The sequence below is a fragment of the Trichechus manatus genome, unplaced genomic scaffold (assembly GCF_000243295.1).
Source record: "Trichechus manatus latirostris isolate Lorelei unplaced genomic scaffold, TriManLat1.0 scaffold00022, whole genome shotgun sequence".
NCBI lineage: Eukaryota > Metazoa > Chordata > Mammalia > Sirenia > Trichechidae > Trichechus > Trichechus manatus.
In genome coordinates, this window is record NW_004443958.1 from 21,274,600 (window position 1) to 21,293,441 (window position 18,842).

Here is an 18,842-nt window from a genome sequence, read left to right on the forward strand (position 1 = left end):
GCCGCGGAGAAAGCAGCCGTCATGGCGCGCGCGGCGGCGGCGGCAGCGACGGCAGCTCCCTCCGTTCTCCCCGCTCCCTCGCCTTTAGTTTGACCTTTCCCTTCAGTGTGTCTGAGGGAGAGCGGCTGTGCGCGCGCGTGTGCATGTCCCTGTGTGTGTATGCGCGCGCGCGTGGGCAAGGGGCCGGGTTCGCTCCCCGACGCCTGACGTCACTGCCATGGCAACGGCGGCCCCCGCCCGCTGTGGACGTTCCGAGGCCTCACGTGCTCACTCACACGCACGCACGCACGCACGCTCGGAGCGCGCGCGCCTAGAGCGCTGAGCGGGGGTTGGGAGAGAATCTGGGTCTTCTCCTCCTTCGCTTCTCGTCGTCACCTCCCAGAATCCGACCGATCAGTGTGGAGGAGGCGTGGGCGGGCGGGTTCGGCTTCCAGAGCAGCGTGAAAAATTTCCCGAGGCAGAAAGAAAACCCGGCCTGAGCGACTGCGCATGCCCCAGTGGTGAAAGGGGCGCGTTGGACGGGTGTTTAGGGAGGAGGAGTAGAAGGGGCGATTGAGGGAGGAGAAACCGCTCCCGGTCGAGGGGAGTTGCGCTAATCTCAAACTGGGGCAGCGTTGCAGTAGAGTCCGGTAAGCTTAGGTTTGAGTCTAGCTCCACCTTTATCTTGCTGTGTGACCTTGGACATGTTACTTAAACGAGGCTTGTAAAATGGAGCTGGCTAGTAAAATCTTCCATCATGGTTGTGAGGATTAAAAGAGATAATGGGGAAAATGCTCAGCTGGCACACGGTAAAAACCAAACCAAACCCGATTCCGTGAGTCGATTCCGACTCATAGCGACCCGATAGGTCAGAGTAGAACTGCCCCATAGGGTTTCTGAGGAGTGGCTGGTGGATTTGAACTGCAGACCTGTTGGTTAGCAGCCATAGCCATTAACCATTGCACCACCAGAGCACATGGTAAAAACCCCAAAACTCGTTGCCAGACCCTCAAAAAAAAAAAAACAAAAAAAACCCCGAAACTCCAATACACAGCTATTGTTATGGAGCCCCCAATCCCAACCTGTTGGCTTCGAGTGGATTCTGACTCATGGCAACCCCATGTGTTAAACTAGAGCTGTTCCATAGGGTTTTCTTGCCTGTAGTCTTTAGGGAGAGGAGTCCTGGTAGTGCAGTGGTTAAAGCGCTCTGCTGCTAACCAGAAGGTTGGCAGTTGGAACCCACAAGCTGCTCCGCGGGAGAAAGATGTGGCAGTCTGCTTCCCTAAAGATTACAGCCTTGGAAACTGCATGGGGCAGTTCTACTCTGTCCTATAGGATCCCTGAGTCGGAATCCACGGGATGGCAGGGGGTTTGGTTTGTAATCTTTACCAAAGCAGATCGCCAGGCATTTCTTTAGCAGTGCTGCTGAGTGGGTTTGAACTGCCACCCTTTAGGTTAGTAGAAAATCACAATTCACTTATGGAGCCCCAAAACTCCTTATTTTGTAAATGGGGACACAGAACACAGAGAGATTAAAAGGTGTCAGGTAGTGGCAGAGATTGCTCAGTCCCCATACCTCAAGTTCAATATTCTTTGCCTTACACGGCTTTCCGCTTGAGAGAGGGCGATAAAAAACATTAAAGGAAAACCCTGAAAGAGTTCCATTGCTGTCTGTGGATCCCTACTTTGCCCCACCCCACTGCCCATAGTAAAGTTTATGAACTCTGGACAAAAGGGCTTGATGACCATAATGCAGCTTTTGGAGACCAGTCATTTAGCTTCTGAATTTACATCTGAAACAAGTGCCAGAATGATGCTTTCTTCAGCCCTTTGGGGCCCTTAACATTTCTTCTCAAGGTTTGGTTAAAGTGTAAAACCCAGTGGTAAGGAGATCCAGGCCCTCCACAATCTCCAGCTAGCCGAGGAAAAGGTTAATGCAGTACACCCATTTACCCAGCGTCCACAGTGTAGCTGAGACCACCTCCCCAGCCCACAAGGTGCCTGTGACCTCAGGACTAGACATCCCTGCATAGGGACCTTAGGATTCAGACACCAATGACCTCATCATTCCACAAACTTGCACTTCAAGCCCTTTCTTCTATTTTAGCTTTTAATTATTTACTGCCCGGTGGTATTTCTTGAATGTTGTGCCACTAACACTTGATTTGCTATTTAACTGTTTTAAAAGTATGTGCCTGTATGTTGCTCCCAGAAAAGGATAAAAATTATGCAAAGAGGAGGAGGATTGAAAAAGCAAACTGTTTGTTTTCTCTGATCTGGTAGCGTGTTTCCCTTTGTCTAATTTGGCACGATAATCTAAAGCCCTCTGGAATCCTGGTAGATAGTGTTGTTCTCCTCTCGATATGCTATTTAACACTGTGCGTATCTGAGTTTTGTATCACCAGATTTAGTCCTCTTATCCATGATTGTTTTAATGGCACCGCCAAACCTCAGAGCCATTCTCAGATTATCCCTGTCTCTCCCATCAGTCTCTGAGTCCCATAAAGTCTTCCTTTAAAAGGCTGTGTTGTTAACTGCCATGGAGTTCACCCCTGGCTTATGGCAACCCTGTGTGTGATGAAACAAAATGCTCCCTGGTCCTGCACCATGCCCATGATCAGCTGGGTATCAAACTGTTGTGATTCATAGCGTTTTCATTTTCAGAAATAGATTGCCAGGTCTTTCTTCCTAGTCTGTGTTAGTCTGGAAGTTCTGCTGAAACCTATTTAACATCATAGCAACACGCTAGCCTCCACTGACAGATGATTGGTTGGCTGCTCTAGGAATCAAACCTGGGTCTCCTTCATGGAAGGTGAAAATTCTACCACTGAACCACCACTGCTGTTGTTGTTGTTGTTAGGTGCTGCTGAGTCAGTTCTGACTCAGAGCGACCCTACAGGACAGAGTAGAACTGCCCCATAGTGTTTCCAAGGAGCTGCTGGTGGGTTGGAACTGCTGACCATTTGGTTAGCAGCCAAGCTCTTAGCCACTATGCCACCAGGGCTCCTATAGTAGCCATTAACTGTTCTCCATACATTTGGCCACTGACTTAGTCTGAGCCCTCATCATCTGTCATCCAGAATCTTGCAAAACCTCCTAACTGGTCTTTCTGCCTGGTTTTGGGCCCGTCCAGGCCAGCTTCCACAAACACCTGGGACTCCAGAGGGAACTTTCTGAGAAGAAGAACACTGAGCATGTCCTCAAACAGCTTAAAAGTCTTCCATGGCTCCTCCTCACCTCTTCAGGACTGAGACCAAATTTCTGCAGTGCTTCTTCATGCTCTGTCTTCAACCCATCTCTCTAGCCCCATGTCCCACTACTTCTGCACGAGCTGTTTTACTGTATAGATGTTGAAAACTTCCAGCTTCTGAAACGTATGTTCTTTGTGCACACAGGTCCATCTACCTAGAATTCTTTGCTCAGTCCCAGGTCAGCCTCATCCATGCTTTCTAGGTCTGTGAGAGAATCCATAGTACATAACTGTGGTGAAGTTCTTATTCTGTGTTGTAAACACTTTGTGTATTTACATATCTTCTTTTGCCCTAGGATGTGGAGCTAGTTACGTGAGGGCAGGAGCCTTGACTTTTCTTATTCAGGTTTGAAGCTTTAATATCTACCACTGTACATGGCACATAATAGACACACAATAATTGTTTATTGAATGAACGAATGAATATATTATAAGCTCCATGAAAGAAAAAAAGCTATTTGATTCTTCGCAGAGCCATGCCCAGTATTATGCAAGGTATAAGTGGGTACTCAAAATAACAACGAATGAAAGAGCAGTAAAGAGGTTAAAAAAAAAGGCATTAAAAATCTACTGTGTTGTCAGGGATTAAGCTTAATACTTTCCATTCATTAGCTCAGTTAATCCGCCAACAACCCTACACAGTAGATGTTGTTATCCACATCTGCAGGTAAGGAAACCAGAGTTGAATTAGGGGAAGTGACTTAGTCAAGGTCATACTGTTAGTTGGTGGCCAGCCTGAGATTTGATTGCAAGTTCACCTGATTTGGAAATAGATTATTACATAAGGTATTCTGCTGCTGCTGCTGATGTAATGGTGGTAGTGATAATGATGATCACATTATTTCCTCTTCTCTTCACCTGCCTTGTCATGGCCAAGGGTTCCTACTTTCTACCAGAGCAATCAGAACTCCCCTTGCTCCAAATGAAGAAACCTGATTACTTCAATGATTAAATGCAGTGAATGTGCTTCATTCAGGCTAAATGGTGGTCATGTTTTTCCTTTTTTTTTTTTTTAGACTTACTTTCCCATAGTTGAAGCCAAAATTACTTAGTTTTAGAAAGTGTGTTGAGAATGTGACAAGATGTTTCAAACTGGCCTTTGGGATCTGAAGAAGCCAGCTAAGTCTTTTTCTTGGAAGGCTAAAAAATGAAACCATTTTTGAATTAGTGACATTCTTAGTTCATGAAGAGCTAAGGTGTCTCCTGGTATTGAAAAGGCAACCCTCAAAAAGTAGGTTTAAAACAGGGTCTATTAATGTGTTTCTATTATGTATGAGGACTACAGATTAGTAAGTAAGCACAACTACACCCGTGTGTACCTTGCTTACTGTAAGCCGATGCATAACGTGCTTACTGGTTAATCCACCCTTCGTGGTGCTCCATCAGTGTCACAAGCACACCGTTGACTGGAGGGCACTCTCCCCAGTCTGGGAAGGTCAACATCTTTTAGCAGAACATAAGCTTGTTGGGGAGATGGTGAATGAGGAAGAAATGGGGCTGTGGGGAAATGAGAGCCCGCATCTATTCGGTTAGCCAGACCAGCTCAGTCAATCCTGGTGATAATTGAGATGAATCAGGTGTTCTACCATCATAGCCTGTTCAAAACCAGTCCACTGCCGTGGACTCAATTCCGACTCATAGCGACCCCGTAGGGTTTCCAAGGCTGTAAATCTTTATGGAAGCTGACTGCCACATCTTTCTCCCATGGAGCCGTTGGTGGTTTCGAACTGCTGGCCTTTCGGTTAGCAGTCGATCCTGTTACCCGCTGCACCACCAGGGCCCCTCATAGCTTATTGCAACTGATGTATTGAAAGTTGACTGCTATGTACAGGCCATGGAGTCCCTGGGCAGTGCAAATGGTTAACACGTTTGGCTGAAAATTCAGTCATTGAAAACCCAATGGACTATAGTTCTACTCTGACACACATGGGGTTGCCGTGTGTTGGAGCTGGCTTAACAGCAACTGATCTAGTTTTCTGGTGTAGGCTATGTACTATACAACCCTGGGGGAGCTATTTACGTGGTACCCCCCCAAAAAAAAACTAAAGTCAACTCCAACGTGTAGCGACCTTATAGGATAGAGTAGAACTGCTTCATAGGATTCCAACGCTGTAATCTTTACGGAAATGAACTGCCATATCTTTCTCTCAGAGAACAGCTGATGGGTTCAAACCACCAACCTTTTGGTTATCAGCAAGCAGTTAACCACTGCACCACCAGGGCTCCTTATTTATCTGGTAGTCTATGTGAGTAGCATCCTCTAAGGCTGTATATTACTCTACCTGCGTAAACATATGTAGCAGTCCTGAGTGATGTGCAAGGCACATCTTTGTCTAGTTTGGCAATTTAAATTACCCTCATCATGCCTTTGCTAACGTCAATAAATCGATATTTATTGAATACCTACCAGTTATAGTATCAGAAACTTAAATTTTTTTTGTGCAATAATATATCTAAATATTTGTATATATTTTAAAGCTTACTAGACAAATATCATCACCATTCATTTATTCTAATAAACAACCATTGAATGTCTGCTAAGTGCCAGGCATGAGTCAAAAGGCTGGATTCAGTGTTTTGAATACCAACCACCAATCTTAGAAAAACTATTAACTGATTCCTTCAAAAATAAAACCTTATGTTTATTTTTTCACTTCATTTATACCATTTTATATATGAAGGTGTTCTCCAAATACTCTTTATTTCATTGACACCCATCTCCTTAAACCTGGAGATAACATTTGGTTCATCCATTTCAAACGACCCAATTATAGTAGGATGCCCTAGTGAACGTAAAGCTTTTATATACTTTAGTTGTTCTCCAGGCTCTATGAAGAGAAGTCTGAGGAAGTTGGCTGTTTTAAGGGTTTCCGGGGAACACTGGGGAAAAACACCTTTAGTAGAGTGAGCCTGTCTTAGTCATCTAGTGCTGCTACAACAGAAATACCACAAGTGGATGGCTTTAACAAAGAAAAAATTATTTCTTCACAGTAAAGTAGGCCAAAAGTCCAAATTCAGGGCATCAGCTCCAGGGAGAGTCTTTCTCTCTCTGTCAGCCTTCTCATCAGTGTTCCCCCGGACTAGGAGCTTCTCCACACAGGGGTCCAAAAGACACGCTCTGCTCCTGGCACTGCTTTCTTGGTGGTATGAGGTCCCCTTGTCTCTCTGCTCACTTCTCTTATATCTCAAGAGATTGCCTCAGGACACAATCCAATCTTGTAGATTGAGTCCTGCTTTACTAACACAACTGCCACCCGTCCTCCCTCATTAACATCATTGAGGCAGGATTTTCATCATACAGGAAAATCACACAATACCAGGAATCATTTCCCAGCCAAACTGATACACACATTTTTGGGGGGACATAATTCATGACAGAGCTCATGGCCCCATTTTCCAGGAAAGCAAGTATAATTAGATTTGGATCCTTGGATCACTCTGTGGAGGAAAACTGCTTCCCGACCAGAAAAGCTTGATTTGGATTGTTATATGAGTAAGAAATAACTGAAAAATTTGGGGTTTATTTATTGGAGCAGCTAGCTTTACTCAGTGGGCTAATTGGAAAACTGTAAGCAATATGACCATATTGCACTGCAAGTTTATATTGCTGCTAGTACTGCTAATGTTGAATTCTTATTTTTGGAACACCCAATTAAGTGAGCCCTTGCCTCTAGTAGTCTTTATTACCTTGGTTCCAAGTCACTGATGGCCTTGCTACATGTGACTGTCACTGCTGGAAAATTGTTACGTGCAATTGCAGATGCGATAATTAGTTTAAAAAAAAAAAAGCCACCCAGGAGGAACCAACACACACAGACATGCAGACACACGCGCACGCACGCACACAAATACATGCTGCAGAATAGTAGAATGCCCAGCCCCACGCAGCTTTCACAATTTTCACCATCATCATGATCAGCATCAGCATCTTTCCCACCATTATTGTTTAAATCAAGAGGCTTAAGTCAGAAGAGAATAGTCTCGACTATTGCAGCAACTCGGAAAGAATGAATGCGTTGTCCCCAGGAAGGTGGTGGGCCATCCTTACTGTGAACCATGCTTCCACTGTGATGTTTGCCCCATGGCCTCACGTGGCATGCAAGCTATGCTGGGCGTCTGTGTTCCAGTGGCCCCTCAGCTCCTCCAGAATGACTGTGGAGCCAAGAGCTGGAATTTCCTCTTGATATTTTATGTCAGAATCAGTATGAAAGAGCTCAGTGTGGCTGAGTGAGCTTCCCATTCTTCCTGAGGCTGGGATTCAGGGTCTACCCTCCACAGGCCAAGATTTCACCCTGAGGCAAGCCATTTGCTCTTTCTGTTGAACTGACAATTTGGACCAAGCTAGAGGCTACGAGACATAATGTGCTAACAACCAGAGAGGTGAGTTTTGCTGATTTATAAGAACAGCAATTCTTCCAGGAGAGCTACAGAAGTCATTCCTGTGAGGTGTACTCAAAGTAACAGCCATGTTACTCCTGCCAAATACCCTGAGGCTATGGAATAAAGCTTTGCATTATTTTAGACAGTAAACTCAATAATAGTCATGATAATGATTCTTTTTAGTATCCTCAGTAATGAATGGTGATGATTATTTATTGAGTGACCACCACAGGCAAGGTACTCTGCTAGGTGCTTTACATGTGACAGGTATTTAAGCTTCATAGTAGCCTTGCAAGATAGGACTTCACTATCCTATCTTACAGATGGAAAAATAGAAATTCAGAGCATATAAGCAACTTGCCCAGCATCTCCACTGGTGATGTCAGTGTACCTAAAGAGTACTGTTTAAAAAAAGAAGAATTATCTATGTAAGAGCTAATTCCAAATTCGGGCATGTTTTAAACCTTTTATTGGAAAATTTTAAACATATACAAAGACAGAGCAGTATATTATTTGAGCAGCTCATGTCAGGAATAATTTAGAATTCAAGAGTTTTTTTTTTTTTTTTTTAATTGTGTTTTAGCTGAAAATTTACAGCGCAAATTATTTTCTCATTCAAAAATTTATACACAAACAGTTATGTGACGTTGGTTGCAATCCCTGCAATGTGTCAGCGCTCTCCCCTTTTCACCCTGGGTTCCCCGTGTCCATTCGTCCAGGTTTCCTTCCCTTCTTTGCTTTTGGGCAGGTGTTGCCCTTTCGATATCTTATACTTGATTAAACTAAGAAGCACATTCCTCACATGTGTTGTTTGTTTTATAGGCCTGTCTAATCTTTGGCTGAAAGGTGGACTTCGGGAGTGGCTTCAGTTCTGAGTTAGCAGGGTTTCCAGGGGCCATATTTTTGGGAGTTCCTCCCATCTCTGTCAGACGGGTAAGTCTGGTCTTTTTTTGTTAATTTGAATTTTATTCTACATTTTTCGCTTGCTCTGTCGGGAACCCTCCACTGTGATCCCTGTCAGAGCGGTGGGTGGTAGTAGCCAAGCACTGTCTAGTTCTTCTGGTCTCAGGTGGTGGAGGCTGTGGTTCATGGGGTCCATTAGTCCTTTGGGCTGATATTTTCTGGAATTAAAGGGTTTCAGATGATCTTGATCTTGTTTTTCTTGGAGGAGAGCCAAGTCCTTAATAAGAATTTCTGCAAAGAGGAACCTGGGGCTGCATCTTATTTGTAGAGGCAAAAGATTTATTTTTATTTCAATCTCACATTCTTATTCTCTACTTGAAGTCGCCAATTAATGCAAGAATAACAAATAATGTGAAGACTTAATTTTGTATTGCCTGGTGCTCTTCATCCCTACTGCAAATTCTTAGTTTAGACTGAAGGTAGGTTTCTGCTGAGTCATATAATGTTCTTCTTTCTTGCCGCCAGGGCTTCAAACTGGTTCATTCCAATTTGACCCCCCTGCTAAAAATTTGCATTCCTACCACAAACCAAACCATTGCTGTCAATGCCAACGCATAGAGACCCAAGAGGACAGAATAGAACTGCCCCGTAGGGTTTCCAAGGAGCAGCTGGTGGATTCAGACCGCCAACCTTTTGGTTAGCAGCTAATCTCTTAACCCCTGCACCACTAGGGCTCCATTTCCACCCCAAACCGAACCCAAACCCAACCCAACCCACTGCCGTTGAGTCGATTCCAATTCATAGTGACCCCATAGAGTTTCCAAGGCTATAGATCTCTATGGAAGCAGACTGCCACATCTTTCTCCCACGGAGCCAGTGGTGGTTTTGAACCACCGACCTTTCAGTTAGCAGTCAGTCACTTTAACCACTGCACTACCAGGGCTGCCTTTCCACCCCAGATATACTGAATCAGAATCTACATTTTAACAAGATCCCCAGGTGATTCTTGTGTGACCTTGTTTGGACACAGGGTATTTGAAGATGTTATCAGTTAACAAGAAGTCATACCAGAGTAGGTAGATCTTCTATAAAAGAACAGACATAGAGGGAGAAAGGCAGATAGAAAGACAGCTGTGACAACAGAGGCAGAGGCAGCTGTTTGGCAAGTCCGTGAATGCCAAAGATTGCCAGGAGCTACCAGAAGCTAGGAGACAGGCATGAACAGTTTCTCTCTCAGAACCTTCAGAAGGAATCAACATGGCTGACATCCTGATTTAGACTTCTAGCCTCCAGAACTGTGAGACAATTAATTTCTGTTCTTAAAACCACCCACTTCTGTGGTATTTTGTTACAGCAGCCCAAGGAAACTAAGACAGGCAGCTTCTATTAAAACTTCTAAATTGATGAAGGTTTTCGGTTGGATAGATTGGCTCAGGGAAAAGAGATTAAAAGCATGGCTCTCAGATTGAAGCCTGATGAATTCAAGTTACCTGCAGTTTAGAGAGAGAGTCATATCTAGAAAAGAATTGTGGATGTGGCCATTGGCACGTGAAGTTGTTTTGAATCAAATAGATAAGAATGTGAGAAAGTTGTATTGCCAAAAGAATCACCAGCCTATATTAAAATAGATTATAACTGTTTGAGACTTGAAATAACCTTTGAATTACCAACTTTCTGTGGGCAGGAAGAAGGCAGAGAAAGCTACTCAGCCCTCAAGGAGGACGTATCTCCAGTGCCCTTCACGAATGTGTCTCAGGAAGATAATGCAAAAGGAAGGATCTCCTTGAGGACAGAGCCAAGAGCCATGCAGAATAATAGACTGGGTCTTATTCTTCTGGGACAATGAAGAGAACCTAATAAAGGAGCATTCTCCACCCCTGGGGTAGGTGGCCCTTGCAGCATCTGCTTAGTGGACTTTCAGAATTGCTGTGGACAGTGACTTCTGTGTGCCTGATATTCTTCCACTTTCTGAGTGAAAATATTTATTTTGGTTATCCTGTCCTTCATGGAGCAATGGTTAAGCACTCAGCTGCTAACCAAAAGATCGGCAGTTCGAACCCACCAGCTGCTCCACGGGAGAAAGATGTGGCAGTCTACTTCCGTAAAGATTTACAACCTTGGAAGCCCTATGGGCAGTTCTACTTTGTTCTGTAGGGTTACTATGAATCGGAATTGATGCGACGGCAACAGGCTTGGTTTGGTACCCTTGTTCCACTCCTATACGTTGGGTGCATTAGGGGCAGATTGCCTGTCTTTTTGACCTGTAAGTTTTGTTCTCAAGAGAATAAACATCTGGACCTGTTGTAGAGAACTCCATGAGATCAAGTTGTGCCTGATTCTGTAGCTAAATAGAATCTTTAGTTTGTCTTCTTTGGGTAGGGTTGCCAGATTTAGAAAATAAAAAGCACAGGACATATAGTTAAATTTGAATTTCAGATAAAGAATGAATAATGTTGTAGTATACGTAGGTCCCAGTTATTGGGATATAATACCAAAACTCGTTGCCATCTAGTTGATTCTGACTCATAGCAGCCCTGTAATTTTACTAAAACATTATTCATTGTTTATCTGAAATTCAAATTTAACTAGGCACCCTATATTTAATGTGGCAACTCTATGGGAAAGGGTAGATGTATTTTGCTTACAAAGAGAGGGAAGCAAATATTCATGACCAAGGACTCTACTATTTATTTGTGTCCCTTCCTTGGGCAGCACCTGCCTGGCAGCCCTCCATATGAGAAGGTGTTATTCGTGCCACATTGACATCAAGTGTGACCTTATGTTTTGACTTGGCCAATTTAACGTGAGTGAAGTGATATTTGCTACTTCCAGGCAGAAGCTTTAGGCGCCATCATGAAATTGGGCCATTTCACATGTGCCTCTGCTATGCTGCTGGCATGCCTAGTTGGGGCTGTGCCTTCGGCCTGGGTCCTAGAGTAGAAAGAGCATGGAGCAGAGCCTCAGCTAATCTTCACAGGCTATGAACACGAGCAAGAAATTAACACTTATTGTAAGCCATGGAGATTTGGGGTTATTACTGTAACATAATTTAGTCTAAATTGATTAATACCCAAAAATCAAACCCACTGCTGTTGAGTCGATTCTGACTCATAGCAACCCTATAGGACAGAGTAGAACTGCCCTGTAGGGTTTCCAAGGCTGTAATCTTTACAGAAGCAGACTACCACATCTTTCTCCCGCAGAGCAGCTGGTGGGTTCCAACTGCCGACCTTTTGCTTAGCAGCTGGGCACTTTAACCACTGTGCCATCAGGGCTCCTTTAAATTGATTAATACAACATCTATATCTATATCTATATCTATATATCTATATATATGTGTATGTATGTATATGTGTATATATGCATATACATATATACGTATATTTGTATACATATATATGTATATATATATATATACACACACACACCCACACATATATATATATATACTGGAACTCCAGTATAGTGGTTAAGTGGCATAGTGGTTAAGAACTATGGCTGCTCACCAAAAGGTCGGCAGTTAGAATCCACCAGGCGCTGCTTGGAAACCCTATGGGGCAGTTCTGCTCTGTCCTATAGGGTCGCTATGAGTCGGAATCGACTCGACGGCGGTGTGTTTGTTTATATATATATATATATATGTGATCCCAGCATCTCTGTAGTTTTTGTTAGAAAATGAAATTGATTTCTGACTGAATAAAATACAAAGACTATAAAAATCACACTTAAGAATGATTTAAACCTTTAAAGTCATGTTTTTTAAAAGATGTTAACTTGAGGGTGGAATACAATACACTTTTATCAGGATCAACACATTCATTCCATTATTTCTTAATAAAATAAGCTTTCTTACAACATTACAATGTATCTTAGTTATCTAGTGCTGCTATAACAGAAATAACACAAGTGGATGACTTTAACAAACAGAAATTTATTTTCTCAGAGTTTTGGAGGCTAGAAGTCTGAATTCAGGGTGCTGGCTCTAGGGAAAGGCTTTCTCTCTCTATCACTTCTGGGGGAAGGTCCTTGTCTCTTCAGCTTCTGTTTCCTAGTTCCGTAGAGATCTCCATGTGTCTGGGCATCTGTCTTCCCCCACCTCTGCTTCCTTAATCTGCTCTTTTTATATTTTGTAAGAGATTGACTCAAAACATACCCTACACTAATCCTGTCTCATTAACGTAACAAAGACAACCCATTCCCAACTGGAATTACAACCACAGGCATAGAGGTTAGGATTTACAACACATGTTTTTGGAGGACACAGTTCAATCCATAACATGATTTATAATTTTTATATTGAAAGCAAATAAGCAAAAACGCACCTAAAACTTAGGGTTAGTGCCCAAAACAGGGATGTGTTTTATTTTCCCTGTGCTGTTGATTATAGGTGTTCATTTATTTGTAGATTCAAACTATTTTTATGCATTCCTTTGTTTAACAAGACATGCCTGTAGTGTGTGAAGCATAGGAAGATGGCCTGCCCAATGTCTACAGGGCATTGCAGCTAAAAGACAGAGTGATGTTGCAGGAACGGCTGTGCTTTGGAGCCAGACAGACCTGGGTTACAGTCCTGCCCTAACCACATCCTTGTTGTCTGACCTTGGGCAGGTTTCTAAACCTCTGTAAGTCTCAGTTTCCTCATCTGTAACGGATAAAATGATAATAAAACCACTGCTTATGAAGCACCTACTGTTTGCCAGGTCCTTGTGAGGTACTCTCCGTACATTGTCTCCTTGAAGCCTCACCACATCCAACCACGTGGGTATTTTGTCACCATTTTACAAATGAGAAAAGTGAGGCTTGGTGATATTAGGCCATTGGCCAGACGTTCCTTATAGGAAGAAGGTGGCAGAGCCAGTGTTCCGGCCGGTTCTGGCTCACTGGAAACCCGCGTTCTTTCTGTTGGGAGAAGGAAGTGAAAGAGAGTATCTGAAATTGATAATTATAGATTAATTGATAACAACCTTACCTCACAGAGTTCCTGAGAGGATATATCTGCATAAAGGACATAATGTAGTGTCTAATACACATTGCTGTCGAGTTGGTTCCAACTCATAGTGGCCCTATAGGACAGGGTAGAACTGCCCCAGTTTCCAGGGAGCGCCTGGTGGATTTGAACTGCTGACCTTTTGGTTAGCAGCCGTAGCTCTTAACCCCTATGCCACCAGGGTTTCCACGGAGTGTCTGGCACATATTAAGTCTCAGTAAAATCTGACTTGTTAATATGATTACTTCCAGATGCAAAGATCATCTCAGGATCTACGGATTGATCCAGAAATGGATCCCTAATTCCCCTCCTTTCTGTCCTTGACTCTATATCACTTTATTACTTGGGGTTTTGCTTTCTTTCCCTTTTCTGGTCTTCTCTCCTTCCCGAGTTCCTTTAGTCATAATTGGGAGTGATGTATAGCATTATTTGCTATATTTTAAAATATGTAATTTCATATTTCCCCTTTTTAATTTAAGAAATCAAAGAGCAGAACATTTTATATTTCTTTCAATAAAAAGAGAACATTTTGATTTGCTTTTTATATCCCCCCATTAAATTTCATCTGCTTGGCTCTGGTCCAGTGTTCCACCCTGTCGGAATCATTTTAAATCTTGACACTGTCAGTTATTGGCTTTGCCATCCTTCCTGGCTTTCTATCATCTGCTTTTTAAGCCTTCAGCAAGTCCTTGACAAACCTGCAGTTTAGGACTGCTTGGTCAGTTAGGTTCACGTTAGCTACGTGAGCTGGAAAACTCTAAATAAGCCCCTCTCAGACTTCACTGAGAACAAGAATCACCTGGAGAGTTTGATAAAGTACAGATTCCTGGGCCCTCTCGCCCAGAGATTCTGATTGAATAGCTCTGGAGTGGGGCCTGAGAATCTGCATTTCTAATAAACTCACAAGTGATGCTGAGTAGGGCTGCTGTAAATAATACTGGCTTAATCGAGTTAGTAGTTTATTTTTATCTTGTGTTAAAGAAGCCTGTAGGCGGATGGTACAGGGCTGGTACCAAGGTGTCAGAACCCAGATTCCTTCTGCTTCCTTTCTGCCATACATGGTATGTGGATTCCTACTCAAGGTCCAAAACGGTTGCTTGAGCTCCAGCCGTCAGGTCCACATTCACACCAGTAAGAAAGAGAAAAAGGGGAAAGAGGTTTCCACTCCCTTAAAAGATGTGTCTCAGAAGTTGTACATAGCACTTCCACTTACATCTTCTTGTTCATAACTTAGTCACACAGTCAGATCTCACAAGCTGCAGAGAATTCTGGGAAACAAGTTTTATTTTGCGTGTCATGGGCCTAGCAAAAAATCGGTTTTATAACCAAGGAATGGATTTCTGGCATTATTGATTTTCAATGCCGTTGCAACCAACCTTACCCCAACTTTCTGGCTAGAGGTTTGTAATCAGAATCCCACTGTGTGTTAGGCACTTAATACAAAATTCTGACTCTAATTCTGATCATGTCCCTCTGGGTAAATATTACTGCCTTCAGTTCAGTGTTGAATAAACTGAGTCTCGTAGAGTTTTAATGATTTTCTGAAATGCCGAAACCAAGATTCAAATTCAGCTCATCTAAAGCCCAGGCTCCTTCTAATGCATCATTCTGCATCACAGGAATTGCACATTTGTTTGCAGGATGAGGCTTGAATCAGTCAACTGCTGCTGCATAATATGCAGTCACAAACATCTCAGAGACACAAGCATTTATTCCACTCCTATGTGTATGCATCCATTGGGGACCAGCTGATCTAGGCTGGGCTGGCCTGGGCAGCTCCAAGTTGCAGGCGGGGTCTGGTTCTGCTCCATGGGTCTCTCATCTTCCTTGGGCCAGCGGGTTAGTCAGGGTGCCGTCAGTCTTCTCATGAAGAAGGCGAACGTGCCCAGCTGCGCAAACACATTTTAACCCCTGCTTGGAACCCTGGTGGTGCAGTGGTTAAGAGCTCGGCTGCTAACCAACAGGTTGGCAGTTCAAATCCACTGTCTGCTCCTTGGAAACTATGGGGTAGTTCTCCTCTGTCCTATAGGGTCGCTATGAGTCAGAATCAACTCGACAGCAATGGATTTGGTTTTGGTTTGGTGCAGCAGGCCAGCTACCATCTCATTGGCCAGAGGGAGTCATACAGCCAAGACCAAGGTTAAGCAATGGGGAAGTATACTCCCGTGGAGCTGGGAGGGAGTAAATATTTTTCAGTGTAATCTACCTGAAGCTCTCAGCAGATGCAGTGGAGTGGAAAGGGCACCTTGGCTGAGAATCAGGAGTCCTGAGTTTGTCCCCAGATTTGTCATTAATGACTTGTGTGACCTTGGACAGGTTGCTTCTCCATTCCGGGTCTCATACTTATTCTAAGACTTTCTAAGACCTATTCAGGCTTTGAATGAACAAGCTACAGCTTAAAAAAAAAAGAAAAAAAGTAACTAAATCCCCTCCAAGTGTGGCTTAGTCCTTACTTTGAGCAAAAATACACACAACCATTAGAGCCCCTTCAGCAGAGCTGATAGTGCTCATGGCCCTGTTAATGTTCAACTGGAGCATGTCCCGCCAGCCACATGCAGGCTGGGAAAGAAATGGAGCCACTGAAAGCCCTTGATGGTGTGACCTTCTGCTCCCAGGGCCGAAACACATGCTGTGGCTCAGCTCAGACAGGTGAGCTTTAGTTTTGGTAGTTGATGATGGAGCCTCCGAGTGTGCTGGTAAACATGCCACAGTTTATTGTGGAGAATTTATGAAGTCTGATTAATCTCCCAGTGCCCAGCAGATTCTGTTCTGAGAAATGGAGTGAGATGGCCAGGCTGCTGGGGCAATTATGGAGCAGGGGGAATGGCTTGGGAATCATCAGGAATCCCCACAACCTATCCCTTTAATCCTGTTGATCCTCCAGGTGGATTACTTGCCATCAGACTAGATGGCTGTTGACTAGGGAGAGATCCTTTTAACAATACAGTAACAGCAGCTAATGCCAACTGAGCAATTACCATGTGGGATGCACTCCATTTGGTCTTCCAGACGCATAATCCCAACTATGGGAAAGAGCCCACCTTCAAGTTGGACAGATAGGAGTTCAAATCCAGACCTCACAATTTACAAGCTTTGTGACTTTGGATGTGTATAGTGGACACTTTTGGTCCCCATATCACATCCATATCTTCTCTGCCACTTGAGTTCTATAGTGCGGAAGGTTCCGGCATGTTGACATCTCAGCCTTGTGGTTGTTGTCAGTTGTTGAGTTGATTCTGACTCATGGCGACCCCGTGTGTTACAGAGTAGAACTTCTCCTTCCACGGTACCGCTAGGTGGGTTTTGAACCGCTAGCCTTTGGGTTATTAGTGGAGCACAAACCATTTGCTCCATCTAGAAACCTTCAGGGCTTCGAACCTGTTCGGTCTGGTTTGAACCCCTGCTGAGAATTTGCTTTTCTAACAAGTTCCCAGGAGATGCTAATGCTGCTGGTTAGGGTCCAATTCTGAGAACCACTAGTAGAGCAGTGGTTCTCAAAATTTATTATACATAAGAGTCAGCTGGGGATCTTGTTAAAATGTAGATTCTGATTCAGTCTATCTGGAGTGGAAATGCAAATTCTCAGGAGGGGTTCCAACCAGAACAACCCGGTTCAAAGCCCTGGGAACCTTTCACCTTTTGGTGGGAGAGATAAATACGTAAGCAACAGATGGTTTTGAAAATAAAACGGATGATAGAAAGCCTCAGTATCCACAACAGTAGGGTTAAGTCCCTCTTTTTCGAAAAGCAGATTGGCGGTTCACCACAGAATTTAGGGGTGTCGTGTGTATTGAGAAGTCCGTGGATAGTACGAATGGTTAACACGCTTGACCACTAACCAAGGTGGGCGTCCACCCAGAGGCATCTCAGAAGAAAGACCTAGCTATCTACTCCTGGAAAATCAGCCACTGAAAACTCCCGGGAGCACAATTCTACTCTGACACACATGGGGTGGTCATGAGTCAGAGCTGACTGTAAGACAACTGGTTTAACTGGAGTGTGTTAAAATATGCAAATGAGGTAGAAGAGGCTATGGTGCTGGGGAAAGAGCACTGCCATAGCAATCAGGAGTCCTGAATTTGGGCCTTGATTCTGCTGACTACTAAACGTGTGATTTGGGGCAGAGTTACTAAACTTTTTGAGTCTCAGTTTCCTCATCTGTAAAGTGGGAACAATAATGCCAGCCCTGCCTTTGGCACAGATTTATTACAGAGATCCTAGGAGATAAAAGCTGTCCATTAATAGTTACTCCATTTCACTTCTCCCCGACCTCACCTTGTCGCCTTTCCCCTACTCACTCTGCTTCAGCCCCACTGGCTTTTGGTCCTTCCCTTGAGTAAACCAAGCTCAGCCCTACCTCAGAGCCTTTGCCCTTGCTATTTCTTCTCGCTAGCGTGTTCTTCCTCTATATCTTCATGTTCTTCGGAAGTGTCATTCAGTTCTCAACTCAAACATGACTTCCTCAGAGAGGCCTTCCATAGATACCCACTAAAGGGGTCCCCTCCCAGACTCCCTTTAGCACATCATCCTGTTGTATTTTTGTATAGCATTTATTGCTTCCTGACGTCTTATTTGTTGACTTGTTAATGTCTCTCTTTGAGAACAGAGACTTGTGTGTCTTACTTTACATTACATCCCTGGTGCCAAGAGTAGGATCTGGCATATGGTGGGCACACAATATTTTTTGAATGAAAAAGTAGCACCCACAGACTTAACTGATTATTTTTAATGGCTTTATAATATGCTATATGGGTATGCCACAGTTCATTTAACCAGGCCTTTAGAGATGGATATTTAATTTCTTTACTTTTTGTTTTTTAATGTTTTTGTTATACCAACAAATGAGTATGATCTGTATATACTTGTTTGGTTGTGTACATAGAGCACATTCTTAGCACATTCTAGACCAAGAAAGATGAAAATCATATGGAGTATGTTTGGACCTAACTGGTGCAAAACCTAAAGGAGCTTGGCCTAGATCAGCTGAACCCCTGCTATGTTGCAGATACATAAGCTTATTGTCATATGCCCCCAGATTTTTTGTTCTCATTTGTTACATAGCAAACGCTGATACAAAGTCTGAGTTGAAAATGGAAGTTCCAATTTTGCAGCATCTTGATACTTCCTACGTCAAATATTAAACATTTCCCAGGGCTTGGTCCAAAAACTCATTGCCATCGAGTCTAATCCGACTCATAGCAACCCTGTAGGACAGAGTAGAACTGCCCCGTAGAATTTCGAAGGAGTGGCTGGTGCATTCGAACTGCCAATCTTTTGGTTAGCAGCCAAGCTCTTAACCACTGTGTCACCAGGGCTCCTAGGGCTTGGTAGCAGGGGAATATT